The sequence below is a fragment of the Saimiri boliviensis genome, chromosome 11, assembly GCF_048565385.1.
Source record: "Saimiri boliviensis isolate mSaiBol1 chromosome 11, mSaiBol1.pri, whole genome shotgun sequence".
In the NCBI taxonomy this organism is placed as follows: Eukaryota; Metazoa; Chordata; class Mammalia; order Primates; family Cebidae; genus Saimiri; species Saimiri boliviensis.
In genome coordinates this window covers 91,097,378-91,114,273 of record NC_133459.1, presented here as the reverse complement: position 1 = coordinate 91,114,273, position 16,896 = coordinate 91,097,378, and the positions used below count along the sequence as shown (strand labels likewise).

Below are 16,896 nucleotides of genomic sequence, written 5' to 3'. Positions count from 1 at the left end.
GGGTTCACCCCACCCCGTGTCCACTGACAGCGGCAGCAGTAACTGCAGGCTATGCAGACTCAAGAGAGCCCCAGCCCATGTCAACACCAGGGGCCAAAACCGAGTCCAGGGCTCGGCAGGAGGTCAGCCTGGGGCAGGCCTGGGGAGCCCGATGGCAAGGGGGCAGGCAGGCGCCAACTCAGGGACTGCGCCTGGGCCTGCCGGGGGTCTCCAGACAGAGAGGATGAGTGCGACAGGGTGCCTGCTGTCGCAGGGTTGAGTGCCAGGCCGGCCCTGGGGGCCCTGGGGCTAGATGAAGGTGGAGTCCAGAGCCCCCCTCGTCCTGCTGGCTCAGGACGGGGCCTCAACAGCTGCTTAATGGGCGTGACTCCTCCTGCTCCAGCTGCGTGATGCGCTCCCTCTTCTTGGCCACCTCCTGGGTGAGGAGTCGGTTCTGCTCCTTTGGCATGAGGATGGTCTGCTGCTGCCAGCACGGGGCGAGGTGGACGTCAGGGCAGGGCAGGGGGGCCCAGAGGAGGAGTGGGCAGGGCCCGGCTGGCACAGGCCGCAGCCAGCAGCTCCCCCAGGCCCCAGGACATCTCGTGTCCCTCGGGCAGTAGCCCCCCAGTGGCCGGGGACTCCCTGTGGCCCCAAAGTCCGTGCAGCCTCCGCTCTGGCCCAGGCTGCACTGGCGCTCCGGCACTCCTGCTGCTGCTGCTGGTACCAGTCGCTGCCCTGAGCCATCATCTCTGAACCCTGCAGCAGCACCTCCTCCTGCTCCAGCTCCTTCACCTGCTTCGGCAGGCCGAAGCCCACGCCGCCGGTGATGGTGAGCCTCCGACGTTTCCCCCGGGCACCGGGCTGCCGGGCAACCCCTGATTCCGTCTCCAGGGTCTGCAGGCCGCTGCACCTGCTTCTGCGCTCTGGCTCCATTCCAGCGCCGCGCTCTGGGGCTACTAGGGCTCTGCGGGGCAGGGCGTCGCCTGGTCAGGGGACACAGCTGCTCCGGGCTGCGGGTCCGCACTGCTGGGGCCGGCCGGAGAGCACGCATGCCCAGGGGCAGGGCCTTCCTCTCCAGGACAGGCCATGGCTAGTAGGGGGGCACCGACACCAGGAGCTGCAGCCGCGGCAGAGGCGGCAGCAGCGGCTGGTACCCTGGGGTGCCGTGGCGTGCTTGGGGCCCGGGGCTCCATCAGCCTCAGCAGCGAGGTGCGCAGGCCGGCCACGCAGTGCTTGAAGATCAAGTCGCCGCTGGCCGGGGCAACCTGGCACAGACCCTGGAGCACCCCGCGGAGCAGCTCGCGCGCGTCAGCATTCTGTCAGTGGGACTCGATCTTGCGCAAGTGCAGCAGCCGCTGGTCGTCCAGGATGTGGAACAGGGTGCGCTGGCTCTGCAGGAAGGCTCGGAGCAGTCCCTCGTTGCTGGGCGACCGGCCAGGCTCAGAGGGAGGCAGTTAGCCCTGCTCAGCCGTTGTAGCTTGGGTCTCCTCTCCACCCGCCTTTGTTCCCGCGTGGCCCCATGGCTGGGCCGTCTCGGTGCGCTCCTGTATTTATTTTTAATAGATAATAAAATAATAAAATGGATTGTGTTGCCCAGGCTGGTCTCAAATTCCTTGGCTCAAGGGATCCTCCCACCTTGCCCTCCAGAGCGTTAGAATTACAGGTGTGAGCTGCTGCACTGGACAAAGAGAAATTTTATAGGCAGAACACTGTTGAGCCTTGCCATGGCATGATAATGTGGTTTCATTTTAATTTCTCCCCTTCAAATGTTTCTCTTTTTTAAAATTCTTGTTTTTGGCCAGGCGTGGTAGTGTAAGCCTCTAATTCCAACACTTTGAGAGGCTGAGGCAGGAGGATCCATTGAACCCAAGAGTTTGAGGTTACTGAAGCTATGATTTCACCACTGCACCCCAGCCTGGGCAAAGAGTGAGATCCTATCTCTATGCTTTTTTAATTTACATAATTGTACGTAATTATAATTGTACATAATAATTATACATATTGTGATGTTTCAGTACGTGTACCTCCAAATGTTTCTGGGTGTGGGTATGAAGGGTCTCTGTTTCCTGATAATCACCACACGGTGTTGATTTTTACGTATCAATCCTTTTTCATGTTAATGTCAACTGAGAGGAAATGTTTGTAGATCATAAGCAGAAATACAGTTTGTTCAATCAGCAATCATTTATCATCTCTTGGTATGTGCCAGATCCTTGTTTATCAGGGTTGGAGCTCTCTATCCTTGAGGAATTGCCCTCTATTTCTTTGAAAGCACTTATAAAACTAGAGAGTAACTGTCAAGGAGGAGGACTTGTTATGTGCAGTGAGGACAGGGAGTCGAGCTTCTGAATTCTTAGTACACATTGGAAGGCTCAAAATATGTTTGCTGAGACATGGAATGAACTTCAATGCCCATCAGTAGTGGATTGTGTAGAGAAAATGTGGTACGTATGCACCATGGAATACTACACAGCCATAAAAAGGATCATATCTTTCACAGCAAGGATGGAGCTGGACACCATTATTCTAGGCGAACTAATGCGACAATAGAAAACTGAATGCCAGCCAGGCATGCTGGCTCACACCTGTAATCCCAGAATTTTGGAAGGCTGAGGCAGGTGGATTCTATAAGATCAGGAGTTTGAGACCAGCCTGGCCAACATTGTGAATCCTGTCTCAACTGAAAATACCAAAATTAGCCAGGCATAGTGGCAGGTGCCTGTAATCCCAGCCACTTGGGAGGCTGAAGCAGGAGAATTGCTTGAACCTGGGAAGCAGATATTGCAGTGAGCCAAGATCATGCACCACTGAACTTCAGCCTGGGCAAAAGAGCAAGACTCTGTCTCAAAAAAAAAAGAAAGAAGAAGAAGAAGAAAGAAGAAAAAGAAGGAGAAGGAGAAGGAGAAGGAGAAGAAGAAGAGGAGGAGGAGGAGGAGGAGGAGGAAGAAATGCCCCACTTTATCACTTATAAGTGGGATCTAAACATTAAGTGCACATGGACACAAAGAAGTGAACAATAGACACCTGGGCCTACTTGAGTGTTGTGAGTGGGAGGAGGGTGAGGGTCAAAAAGCTGCCTATAGGGTACTGTGCTTATTACCTGGGTGACAAAATAATCTGTACACCAAAACCTGAGACACACACAATTTACCTACGTAAAAAACCTGCACACATGCCGCCGAACCTAAGATAAAAGTTGGAAAGAAAAACAGAAAACAAGAAAACTAACATGTTTGCTGAAGAATGAGTGAAACTGTTAAAATATTTGTTCCTCACATAGCGTACAAAGCAGGTATTGCTTTGCTTAGGGGCATTATCTGTAAGATACAGGGATGCTATTCCGAGGTAGGGGAAATGCTGAGACTCACTCTCCTGGTTAACTTCGGTGCTGTCTCCAGTGCACTTCATCTGCCAGTAACCACGTGTGTTTATGGACGACACACACACCCCGGAAATAGCTCTCCCTGGACACGTGTGGGTTCAACATTCCTGGTTTCAGCCATTCACAAGTTTCCCTATAGAGGTGTGGCTACATTGTTCCCAGTTATTTATTGTCCTGAGGTATCACTGTTTAATGTACATTTCCATATGATGGAAATTATATGATTTAATGAGGTTAATGAAGTTGGGGGGTTCATATAAGCCTCTGGCTGTACCTCTCAGAATAGAAACTCTGCTGTTGGCCTTTATGAAAACCCATCTTGGCCAGACCCAGTGCCTCATGCCTGTAATCCCAGCACTGTGGGAGGCCAAGGTGGGAGGAACATTTGAGGCCAGGAGTTTGAGACCAACCTGGGCAACATAACAAGACCCCATCTCTACAGAAGTAATAAAAATAAAAATAAATTAGCCAGGCATGGTGGCATGTACCTGTTGTTCCAGCTGCTTGGGAGGCTGATGTGGGAAGATCGCTTGAGCCCAGGACTTTGAGACTGCAATGAGCTATGGTCATGCCACTGCACTCCAGCTGGAGCCATAGTCTTATAAATGTACAGTTTAACCTCTTAAGTACCACAGTGAGTATAATGGGAAAGTATATGAAATATCTGGGACAAAGCTTTTGAAATTGTTTTTCCATAGTACTTTCATTTTGCCTGTTTTTTTTTTTTTTTCTTTTCTGTTTTTAAGCTGGGTTTTTTTTTTTTTTTTTCAACTTGTGTCAATTATAAGAAAGTTGAGGTAGAAAACTTTCCAAAACAAGTTTATTTATTTATTTATTTATTTATTTATTGGAAATGGAGTTTTACTCTTGTTGCCAAGGCTGGAGCACAATGCTGTAATCTCAGCTTGCTGCAAATTCTGCCTCCTAGATTTAAGTGATTCTCCTGCCTCAGCCTCCCAAGTAGCTGGAATTATAGACATGAGCCCCCACACCAGGCTAATTTTAAAATTTTTAGTAGATAGAGGGTTTTACCATGTTGGCCAGGCTGGTCTCGAACTCCTGACCTCAGGTGATCCACGCACCTTGGCCTCCCAAAGTGCTAGAATTACAAGTGTGAGCCACCATGCCCAGGCCATTTCCTTAGTTGAAGGAAGGAAGCTTGGTAAGTTGAAATGAAGCTGGAAAATTACCTTGGAGGTAATTTTCAAAAAAATTAGAAGCAACTGTGAAAAACTTGTGTTTTGAATGGAACTGTTAGAAGTGTTTGAAGCTGGAAAGTGGTCAGAACTTCTCACTGCTGTCGTGCTGCCCTTACAGTGCTACAAGTATTGGCAAAAGCCCACATCAAAAGTTGTGATAATAATAACGGCTCAGCACTACCTACTAGGATGGTTAGAACCAAAACTAAACAAAATGGACAGCAAATGCTGACGTTGCTGTTAGGAATGTAAAATGGTGCAGCCACTGTGGAAAGCAGTTTAGCAGTTTCTCAAAAGATTAAACATAGAACTACTGTATTACCTGGAAATTTCACTCCTAGGTTTATATTTAAAAGAATTGAAACAGCACCTCAAAGAGATACTTGTACACTCATGTTCATAACAGCACTATTCTGACTCTCTCTCTCTCTCTCTCTCTCTCTCTCTCTCTCTCTCTCTTTTGAGACAGAGTCCCACTCCGTTGCCCAGGCTGGAGTGCAATGGTGTGACCTCAGCTCACTGCAACCTCTGCCTCCTGGGTTCAAGCAATTCTGTCGCAGCCTCTGAAGTAGCTGGGACTATAGGCACGCACTACCACAACAGGCTAATTTTCGTAATTTTATTACAGTTGGGGTTTTACCATGTTGGCCAGGCTGGTCTCAAACTCCTGACCTCAGGTGATCTGCCCACCTTTACCTCCCAAAGTGCTAGGATTAGAGGTGTGAGCCACTGTGCCTGATCAGCAGCAATCTCCTCAATAGCCAAAGGTGGAAGTAACTCGAGTGTCCATCAATAGATGAACAAAACGGTGCATATACATCTAATGGAATATTGTTCAGCCTTAAAAGGAAGGCAGTCTTGATATTTTCTCTACCATGACGGACCTTGGAAGCATTCTGCTTCATGAAATAAGCCAGACACAGGAGGGCAGCTGTTGTGTGATTCCACTTGCATGAGGTGCCTACTGGTTGTTGTATGATTTCACTCGCATGAGGTAAATTCATAGGGACAGAAAGTAGAATGCCAGAGGCTGGGGAAAGTTGGAAAGGGGAAGATATTGTTTAATGGGTACAGAATATTTGCTAGGTATGATAAAACAGTGTTGGGTTACAAATAGTGGTGCCAGTTACACAGCAATGTGAATTTATTTAATGCAACTGAATTGCATATTTAGGAATAGTAAAAATGATAAATATTGTTATGTATATTGTACCACAATTTTCAAAAAGTGAGGCCAGGTGCTGTGGCTCACACCTGAATCCCAGCACTTCGCGAGGCTGAAGCAGGTGGATCACTTGAGCTCAGGAGTTTGAGACCAGCCTGGGAAACATGGCAAAACCTTATCTCTACAAAAAATACAAAAACTAGCCAAGCGTGGTGGCACATGACTGTACTCCCAGCTACTCTGGAGGCTAAGGTGGGAGAATTACTTGAGCTCAGGAGGTGGAGGCTGTAGTGAGCCACGATCATGCCACTGCACTCCAGCCTGGGTGGCAGAATGAGATCTTGTCTCAAAAAAAAAAAAAAAAAAATTGTCAATCTAGAGTAGTGGCTTTTTCTTTTCTTTTCTTTTTTTTCAGATAGGGTCTTACTTTGCTTCTCACCCAGGCTGGAATGAAGTGGTGCAGTCATAGCTCACTGCCACCTCCATTTCCTAGGCTCAAGGGATCCTCCTGCCTTGGCTAGGAGTGCTAGGATTATAGGTGTGGGCTACTGCACCTGGCTGGAGCAGTGGTTCTTAGTGTGCTTCCCTGACCACCAACATCAGGATCATCTGGGAGCTTGTTAAAAATGCAGATTTTCACTGGCTGGGCATGGTGGCTGGAATTAGAACTGGGCACTGCAGTGAGGACATCCAGATTACAGGCAGCTGTTTAAGACTTCATACTTTGTAGGTTTGCAAATAGCCTCTTAGGAATAATAAACTCATCAGCTTGTGTCATTTTACAATATAGGTACCATTATACAATGTAAGTTTTTTTCCTGAGTTTATCGGAGGGCCTTTTTGGATTTTACAGTATTGATCTAGGCTGGGCATGGTGGCTTACACATGTAATCCCAGCACTTTCGGAGGTTGAGGCAAGAAGATCACTTGAACCTACAAGTTTCAGACCAGCCTGGGCAACAGGAGGAGACCCTGTCTCTACAAAAACATTATAAAGGCCAGGCATGGTGGCTCGTGCCTGTAATCCCAGCACTTTGGGAGGCTGAGGTAGGGGATCACCTGAGGTTGAGAGTTCAAGCCAGCCTGACCAACACGGAGAAACCCTGTCTCTACTAAAAATGCAAAATTAGCTGGGTGTCGTGGTGCATGCCTATAATCGCAGCTACTTGAGAGGCTGGGGCAGGAAAATCACTTGAACCCAGAAGGCGGAGGTTGCGGTGAGGTGAGATCGTGCCACTGCACTCCGGCCTGGGCAACAAGAGCAAAACTCCATTTCAAAATATATATATTTTTTAAATTAGCCCGGCATGCTGGCATGCTCCTGTAGTCCCTGCTACTTGGGAGGCTGAGGTGGGAGGATCATTTGAACCTGGAAGGTCACGGCTGCAGTGAGCCATGATTGTCCAGGCTGGGCAACAGAGTGAGACTCTGTCTTAAAAAAATAAAAAATGAAGGAAGCATTGGCCTAGCAGATTTGAAATGGCTGACTGTAATCTTCCCTTTAGCCCTGTCTAGCTGTATCCCACAGGTTTTGGTATGTTATCTTTCAATTTTTATTTGTTTCAAGAAACTTTTTGATTTCCATCTGAATTTCTCTGTTGACTCAATGATTATTCATTGAATCAACATGTTCTTTAATGTTGTTTAATTTCCATGTATTTGTCTAGTTGCCAAAGTTTCTCTTGGTGTACATTTCTAGTTTTATTCCATTGTGTCCAGAGAAGATATCTGATATGATTTCAGTTTTTGAAAATTGATTGAAACTTGTTTTGTGGCTGAACACAGGCCCTCTGCCGGAAAACGTGAAAACATTCCTTGTGTTCATGAAAAGAGTGTACATTCTGTAGTGTTAGAATGCACTGTAAATATCTGTCAGCTTTATTTGGTCTAAAGTTCAGTTTAAATCCCGCTCTTTCTTGATTTTCTGTGTAGATGACCTGTCTAATCCTAAGGTTTGGATGTTGAAAGTCCCCACTATTATTGTATTGGAGTCTATCTCTCTGATTAAATGTAGTACTTTTACAGGCTGCCCTTTGTTAGAAAAGAAAATGTTTGGGGGCTGCGTTTCATTAAAAGGATAAACCTTACCCAGGACTTCCGCCGTCTCACTATCTGCCTAAATAATGTTTTCTTAACTCCTATATCATTGACAGAGTCTGAGCCAGAATGAGGTGGCACAGAGAACCTGGACTGTGCAGAATGCTTTGTAGTAAAGATGTCTGAGCGGCAGTAGTGATCTCCAGTTTCCAAATGCAGCAGTGACATCTGACCTCACCTCAGGGTTCAGTGTCCAGCACCAGGATGTCAGAGGTCTGAGCTGCGGTATCTGTGCAGTAGGGGCAGGTGTCCCTAGGTGGAACCTGCTCTAGTGTGGGCTGCGGATTCTGTTCCTGGATGTGTAGTTTCCAGCCTGGTTCTGTGGCCTTCCCCCCAGTAAAATTAGCCCCCAACACCAGATATCCTGGTTTATGTGTAAATTACAGAAATTTGTTTTCCGTAGTTTGCTCCAAGAAGTAAGCGAGAAATCAGTCTGCAGACCAGTGTCAGAGAGCAACACTGAGAGGTGTTCTTTGTGTGAGAGCTGTATCCTAAATTGTCTACCTGGCCTCTGCTCCATAGTGGAGAGAACAACAGGGAATCTCACGTCTCATAATTGATGATATACATCCCCCCTTTTCTTTCTACGAGAAGAATGCTCTTTTAAATGAGGTTTGAAAACCCACCTGGTCCACCCACCCTGGGCACTCTGATCTCTGATCTCCGTGGATCCCAATCTGGTTGAGCAACAGGATTGCTGGTGGGGATTAGAAAATACTCAGGCAGCTTCCTAGAACACCTGTCTCAGAGTCTTCTGCACAAGACCAAGGAATCACTTATATAACAAGTGCTACAAGTGAGGCTAATTCTCAGACACGTGGGATCCTGGTGTTCTAGATCTGGAGACCAGAAACATGAGCTCCAGCCTTGCCGTAAATCCAGAATCTCTTGCTGGGCTCTGGATTTACTGGATCTCAGCACCATGTCCAGGTGATTCCTGTGCTCAAGGAAGTTCCTTGTCTAAGTGTCCTCTGGACATGGGGTCAGAACCGTGCGGTCTGCTCTGGGTATAGTCTGATGAGATCCCTTAGAACTGGAGGTCCAGGGTTCCATCCTTGGGCTCATTCTTTTCCACAGCGGGTCACTCCTTTGGTGCCTTCATCCAGGCTTGAGGTTTTAAGTATCATTTATATGGTGTGACCTCCTAAATCGATTTCTCCAGCCCAGTATATTTTTCCTTTCCCCTAAACTCTGGAATTGTCTGTCCGACTGGCATGTGAGCTCCCTCACCTGCGTTCCTAGCAGAATTTTCTCCACTGAGTGCCTGGGATGTGCCCTCCTCCGTCTGCTTCTGCCAGAGCCTCCCCATGTCCACTGACAGCAGCTCCACCCTTCCGTCTACTCACTCCTTTTACAACGATGGGTGTCCTTGATTCATCTTCCTCACACCACTGATACAATCCATTGGCAAATGCTGTTGGTCCATCTTAAAATGGGTCCAGAATCCCCTCACATCCCACTATTTCCCCTGCTCACACCCCAGTCAAGGTAATGACATCTCCAGCCTGGAATACTGCACTCACTTCCTGCTGTTTTCCCTTCTGCCTCTCTTGTTCCTCACCTCTTAGTTTTGTTCTTAGCATAGCAGTCAGAGATCTTTTAAAGGAGAAGTTGTACCATGTCCCTCTTCTGCTCAAAACTGTCCTCTACCACCCCAGCTGACTCAGAGAAAATGTTAGATGCCTCCCCACTCCCTGCAGGCCCACCTGCTCTGGCTGTCCCTCTGCCCTCACCTCAGTTTCTCTCTGTCCCGCCCTCCTGGGTTCCTTCCTCTTCTGGGAACACAGACAGCCTCTTGCACTAGTGCATTTGAACTGGAGGTTCCCCTGTTGGGAAAGGACATCCCCAGACATCCTTGTGGCCAACTCTTTCCTAAAAGGTCACCTTTGCAATGTGGCACACGCTGTCCACCCAGCACAACAGCTGCCTTCCCTGTCCCCACTCCCCACACCCTGGCTCACCTGCCTCACAGCACTCACCACCTTCTAGCACTTTCTTTCTTTGCTCTGGCTACAGTGTATCCATCATCTGCCTCTTCCCACTGGAACACATGCTCCACAAGATAAGAGATTTTTCTCATTTGACTTCAATTATGTTCACCAGATGCAGAACCATTCTGTCCTGTGTCTGACCGACAACCAAGGACAGTTGAATGAGTGATCACTGCAGGGGACCTCCCTGTTCTAAAGGCAATAGCTTTATTAACATAACCTCAGGCCAAATGCTGTTTTGTGGCAACTACAGCACAAGGTCCCCTCACACTGACATCGAGGCCACCTGTGCTTTTCTCAGCAGGGCTGTTTGTATGTCCCCCTCCCCCATGTCTCCTCCCACACCAACCCTCCCCCCAACACTGCAGCTCACCATCAGCCTTCTCTCTTCAGGGAAGAACAGTCCTTGAGGATGGGTCCAATTTCACAAACAGATCTACATCTAAATTAGACTCTGATTAGAGTCATGAGTTGGGTATTGGAGCCAGCAGCAAGAATACTGGAACCAGCGCAGGCAGAGGGCAGGAGAGCAGAGCAGAAGAGGAGCCCTGGAAGAAGGGCAGGAGCTGAAATGGTCTGAACATTTGTCTCAGAAAGTGCAGAAACTCCTGTGTGCAGGGGAGACCCTGGGTGATGTCTGACCCTCTGTGATCACAGCTCCAACTGGACAAGTTTCCACTGAAGGGACAAGGACAGTGGAGCCGTGAAGCTAACCCAGCTGAAGACTGACCACATGAAGCCCATGATGGACTGAACCGCAACTGGGCACAGGCCCCATCCACACTCGGCTCCTCACAGCCCTCTCCACCCCCACCTGCAACAAACTCGGCACAGCAAACACGCAGATTCTGGAAGATTCTCAGGTCTTTATTTCCTCTCTCAAATTTTAGGAATTGACTTATTTAATTAACTCCTTAACCTCTCATGGCAAATATTTGAGAAAACAAATTTATATTCAGGTTCTTATTTTCAGTAGGGAAGTAAGAGGCTGCAGCTCAGTGCACCATGAAGTTGAGACAGAGATGGAGATGCCCAGCCCTGAGTCTCTAGAACAGGAAAGACGACTGGGGAGGGACACAGGTCAGCGTGGGGACAGGGGTCACAGTGGGCACGGGGTGGGCTGTCTCTCCACCTCCTGACATCATGCTAACAGGGACACAGACACATTCAGATGCCTTTGCAGAAAGAGATGCCAGAGGCTCTTGAAGTCACAAAGGGGGGGTGTGAAGAAATCCTGTATCTCCGTCCCACACAAGGCAGCTGTCTCAGGCTACAGAAAACAATGAAGAAATTCAAGTCAGTCATGATAAGTGATGACACTCTGAGCAGCCACACACTCGAAACGTCCCAATCAAAGAATCTCCCTTACCCAGTCCTTTCCCCTCTGCCCCACCCCCACCCACTTGAGACCCTCAGAGTCTCACCTTTAGAAGTCATGAGAGACATGTCAGAGTCCTGGGCACTGTTGGTGCCTGGAGTGGAACAAGCACAGGACCTGGCCAGAGGCTGCAGGACACGTGGGACAGGAGGAATTGTGGTGTGGGTGAACTCCTCCACATGCCTGCCCCCCCCACTTATATACAACCTGAGATTAACTCCCTCTTTTTCCACTTGTGGGAAGAAAATGTCCTGTGAGGGTATAGAGAGGAGGCTGGGCCGTGAGATCATAGAGGAGCCTCCTAGTCTTGGACCCCAGAGAAGTTTCCAGAATTATGACTCAGAACCTAGGGCAGGATCAGAAAACATGAGGAAAGCAGGTGTGTGTCCTGCACCACCCACCCTCCTAAGGTCCGTCCTTAGCAGGGACCTTCCCCTGACTCATGAATCCTGAAATCAGGACCCCAACACCACAATCACCAAGGTGATGAATCTGTCCTTCATTGTCACATGTGCTTCACAGAAGACCAAGTGCTGGCACACAGGGCCCCAGGCAGGGTCGGCCCATGTGTGGATGGTGCTTCCCAGTAGCCAGGCAGGGACCACTTCTACCTGGGGCTTGAAACTGCCATGGGACAAGAAAACCCAGACCCCACCCCTCACCCCTTCCCTAGCTAAGTTCCTCCTCCTCCACATCAAAGCAGCAACCACAGCTCCAGGGACCAGAGTTCCTGGGACAGCTAGGCCAGCACCAATGCCCACAATGGGGATGGTGGGCTGGGGAGATAGCCCTGGGAAAGGAGGGAAAGGTGAGGGTCCCTGACCCTAGGCCTCCACCCTGACCCTGCTGGAAGGCTCCAGAAGGGCTTCTGCTTTCTCTGAGAAGAGATGTAACCCTCATCCCCCTCCTCACCCCACCTCAGGGTGAGGGGCTCTGGCAGCCCCTCATGCTGCACATGGCATGTGTATCTGCTTTTTTCCAGAAGGCACTACCACAGCTGCCCACTTCTGGAAGGTTCCATCCCCTGCTGGCCTGATCTCCACAAGCTGTGCCCTGAGTTTGGTCCTGCCCATCCCGCTGCCAGGTCAGGCACTTCACATCTCTCATGAGACACCCCAGCAGCGTCCTTGTGATCGTCCTGAGAATGGACACCTGGGGTGTGGAAGAAAGCACAGAATCCAGACACCAGCCTGGACGCAGCACCCTGGGATAATCTCTTATTCCTTGGAAAGTTCTAGTCTCTGAGGGAGGAACAGCGACTTCTGGTCCTGATCTGAGTGGAGGTCGAGGGACTCACAAAAGCTGAAATCAGACCTTCAAACACACTGAGTGTGAGGCAGAGAACAAGGCCTGAGGACAAAACTCACAAAGCTCAAGATGGATGCAGGGTTCAAGGGGAGCCCCTGATCAGTATTCCAGGGACACTCTTCCCCTCCATTTCCTGAGAGACGCCATCCCTTAATTGTTCTAGAGAGCAGAGGGAGCCCTCAAAGGAATCTCAGGAAAACTCATGCCATTCTCCATGCAAGGGAGGGCGATATTCTCTGTGATCCTATTTTCCTCCCCTCCTCGGGGAGACCATCCCGGGAGAGCTATAGGAAATGGGGAAGGCTCCCCAGGGCCCCTGGGGCCCGCGCGCTGCAGCGTCTCCTCCCCGTTCTCCAGTTATCTGTGGAGGCACTCCAGGCACTCAATCTCGAGGTAGGGTCTCACCCTCTTCGCCAAACGGCCCACCTCCCACTCGCGCTGGGTGATCTGAGGTCCAGGAGCGTGGGTCCTCGTTCAGGGCAGTGAAGTTCTCGGCGTCCTAGGCTTGCGGGTCACACTCGCGGAGGAGGCCCCCTCGGGCCCCACGCGGCAGCCAATCATCGACCGGACAGCCTGAGACCCTGGCCCCCGGCCCAGGGCAGCCCCGCCCCCGCCCCACCCACCCCGCGAGGACTTTGGAGCCTCTTTGTCACACTGTGTGCCTGGGGCCTGGCCAGGCATCTGTGTGTGGAAACCAGGGAGAGACCCCCAGGCTGCGCGCAGCCCCTTCCCCTTCCCTTCTCGTCCCGGAATCCCCTGAAAATGAACGGGGTAAAGGCGCTTGGGGCTCTCCCGGGTCGGAGGTCTGGGGGGTCCCGCGGCCTCTGGGTGGATCTCGGACCTGAGACTAGAGGGAACCCGGCATCGCCGGGGAGGGGCTGGGGTCGTGACTTGCGCCCCGGCCGGGGTCACTCACGGGCCTCGCTCTGGTCGTAGCAGCGAAGCGGGGTCCAAAGGTTCCCTCGGAAAGTCCCCGCCTGGCCTTGACCCTCCGAGCCTCCGGGTCCCAATGTCCGACCCCGCCTGCTCCCCACATTGTGCCCGCGGCTCCATCCTCGGGCTCGCGGGGCTGCTGTCCATCCACACGAACTGCGTGACGTCCACATAGCCGATTTCGAGGTACTTGGGCTCCCCGCGGCGGGGCCGGGACGCGGCGGTGCGGAAACACCTCATGGAGTGGGAGCCTGGGGGCGAGGAGGGGCTGAGGCCCGCCTGACCCTCCTCCCGCGCGGCTCCCGGGTCCTGCGCCCCCGCCGGCAGGCCCCTCCCTCCTCCCCGCAGAGGCCTTTTATCTCCAGACCCCGCACTCACCCGCCCAGGTCTCGGTCAGGGTCCCGAGAGCAGCAGGAGGAGGGTTCGGGCGCCACGGACCCATCCTTGGCGTCTGGGAGAACCTGAGTCCGGGGGTAACTGGGGACTTCAGAACCGGGACCGGAGACTCAGATTGCCCAATGGGAGTGGGAACTGGGGACGCGTCGAGAGTGTCCTGGAAGAAGGGGCAGACACGGGTGGGGAGAAGTGAGACTCAGGGGAGTGGGGATCGCCAACGCTGCGCCTCCCCGGTGCAGACACGGCCTTCGAAGCCGAGACCCTGAGAGTCACACGCGGCACCTGGGACTTTGTTCCGATCCCTCTCCTCCTACACAGAGGCTCTTTGTCACACTGTCTGCCTAAGGCCTGGGCAAGGATCTGTCTGTGGAAACCAGGGAGCGACCCCCAGGCTGCGCGCAGCCCCTTCCCCTTCCCTTCTCGTCCTGGAATCCCCGTCCGGACTGGGGCCTCCCACCCCGTGGCTCTCCCCTTCGACTCCTGTACAAGGAAACTCACCAGGATGACCTGATGCCGGAGAGTGAGCTCGCCCTGGGAGTGAAGGTATAAAGAGGGGTTTTCTCTTCAAACCTGGTGAAGTTTTGTCTGAAGTCACCGGATAGAGATTCACATGGAGACGAGTTTCCTTTTAGTTTATTAATACAGCAGGTAGCACAATATTGGTAATCCCTGAATGATTAAGATTCCAATCAATAAAAGACCTGTGTGAAAACAGCATTGCAATTAAACTCTCAAAGCTTCTAAGTTTTACTTTCCCGGACTGGATCTGTGACTCTGGGTTGTTGCATTTAAAACAATCTTCATTCCCTAGCTGGCATTTCCCCTTGTGCGTCCAGAACATCTCCTGAATGTAAAGAAGCAGGGTGCGTTCCTGTACATGGCAGGAGCCTGTAGTCACCACCTGAGCATTGCGAGTGCTCCGGGCAGTCCCAATGCTCTTCCCCGACCCTCCAGCGCTGCCTGGAGGCACATCTAAGTGTGAACGAGGCACATCTAAGCAGTGTGCATATTTTATTTGGACACTTGGTATCGTTGTAACTTTTTTTTTTTTTTTAATCATGGGGAGGCCATTAGTTTTAAGGCATTCCCACAAGATGTATTCAATACCGAATGCAGACAACCCCGGCTAGGCTCTTGCACCACTTTAGAATTCTTTCCTCTCCCTCTCCTCCCCTCCTGCTTCTCCAGTCCTTCTCTCTGCCCCTCTCATCCCTCACATCCTCCTCCTCCCTGCCACCCTGTCACTCCTGAATTGTGGCACTAACACCGTCCCTCACTTCCTGCCCGTGTCTCTTCTCCCCACGGTGCTCGTCAGTCCTGCTAATGTGACTCAGGTCATGTCATTTCTTCGCTTACCACGGTTGGATTTCGGTCTGCCATTTTGCTGTTTGTTTCCAATTTGTCTCAAATATTTTTGTTTCGTTTCCTCCTTTGCTATTTTTCATATATGTCAAGTAAACATTTTTTAGTTGATGGTTTTAATTATCCTGATGGCTTTTAGCTACATTTCTTTCCACTAATTTTTTATTGTTGTAAGAGTGAAAACCCTATTCCTTGACTTTTCACAGTGAAGTTCAGGTCATATTAAACTACGTCCAAGGAAATAAAAGACATTGGTAACAGCGTAGTTTTATTGAACCTACCATTACGCTATTATTATTGTATGTATTATATCAATATGCATTATAAACTCAATGATACAGTGTAATACTTTCTGTTTTAGACAAGCAGCCATATGTCCTCAGGAAATTGAGTGAGTGTGTATGTGATACGTATATGTGCCTCGTTTCTGTTTTTAATTCTTCCTTTCTCTGTATCTGGTCAACATCTAGTACCATTTCCCTTCAGCCTGTCAAATTTCCTTTAAAATAATATGTAGTGCAAGCCCCCAAGTAAATGAATTTTATGGTTTTGATGATCTTAATTTTTGCCTTCTTCCTCCCCCCCCCCTTTTTTTTTTCTTATTAGGGCATTTACATGTAACAAAATTCACCAGTTTTAGTTGTGCTGTTTGGTGAATATCAGTAATTATTTATAGTGGTGTACCTACCACACTACCCAGTAGAGAAACACTGAATGCAAAGAACCCCCTGCTAGGCTCCTCCTCTGCTTTAGTGTCCTTCCCCTGCTCCTTTCCTCATGCCCTGCTTCCCCAGCCCTTCTCTCTGCCCTGTCACCCCTCAGACCCTCCTCTCCCCTCAATTCCCACCGACCAGTCACCCCTGAACTGTGGCACTGTAGAGAACAGTTCCTTTCCCTAAAAACTTCTTTCATCCCCTTTCTATTTAGTCCTTGCCTCCCACCCTCACCCCTTCCCCTCACTCAGCCACCACTCTGCTTTCTGTCACTGCAATAGTGAAATTTCTAGAATTTCATGGACATGCAATCATTCATTATGTAGTCCTTTTTTGATCTCTCTCTTAGCTTCACAATGTTTGGGATGATGCCATTCATTCCTTTCTGTTGCTGAGCAGCTGCCGAGTATTGCTGGAATCCCAATTTATTCACTGGTTTCTCTGTTCTCCAGTTGATAGACATGGGGATTACTCCATTATGGTTTGTTATTCATGAAGCCACTATAAATAGCTGCTTACAAGTGTGGCCTTACATTTTTATTTCTTTCTTTTTTAAAAAGTGTTTATTTATTTATTTATTTTTATTGCATTTTAGGTTTTGGGGTACATGTGAAGAACATGCAAGATTGTTGCATAGGTACACACATGGCAGTGTGATTTGCTGCCTTCCTCCCCATCACCTATATCTGTCATTTCTCCCCATGCTATCTCTCCCCAACTCCCCACCCCCTGCTGTCCCTCCCCTATTTCAGCAAAATGACACAAGAACAGAAAATCAAACACCACATGTTCTCACTCATAGGTGGGTGTTGAACAATTTCTTTGGGATAAATACATATTTGTGGAACTTCTGGGTCACGTGGTAATGAAATGGGCAGCTGTATAAGAAATTGCAAAACTGCTTTACAAGTTGGCTGCAACATTTTTGCATTCTTAGCATGAATATCGTGCATTTCTATTTTTTCCATATTCTTGCCAGTATTTAGACTTATT

At 49.7% G+C, this 16,896-nt stretch overlaps 1 long non-coding RNA gene and 1 pseudogene across 1 annotated transcript; both read right to left on the bottom strand.

Annotated features, from left to right (window-relative positions):
• Positions 1-343: 343 nt before the first annotated feature.
• Positions 344-9,131, bottom strand: LOC141580461 (suppressor APC domain-containing protein 2 pseudogene; annotated as a pseudogene).
• A 1,528-nt stretch (positions 9,132-10,659) lies between these two features.
• LOC141580422 (uncharacterized) lies at positions 10,660-11,820 on the bottom strand. Its single transcript, XR_012512620.1, has 2 exons — positions 11,238-11,820; positions 10,660-11,083 (listed from the first exon to the last, which is right to left on the bottom strand). It is a non-coding gene; the product is annotated as an uncharacterized LOC141580422 (long non-coding RNA).
• Positions 11,821-16,896: the final 5,076 nt, after the last annotated feature.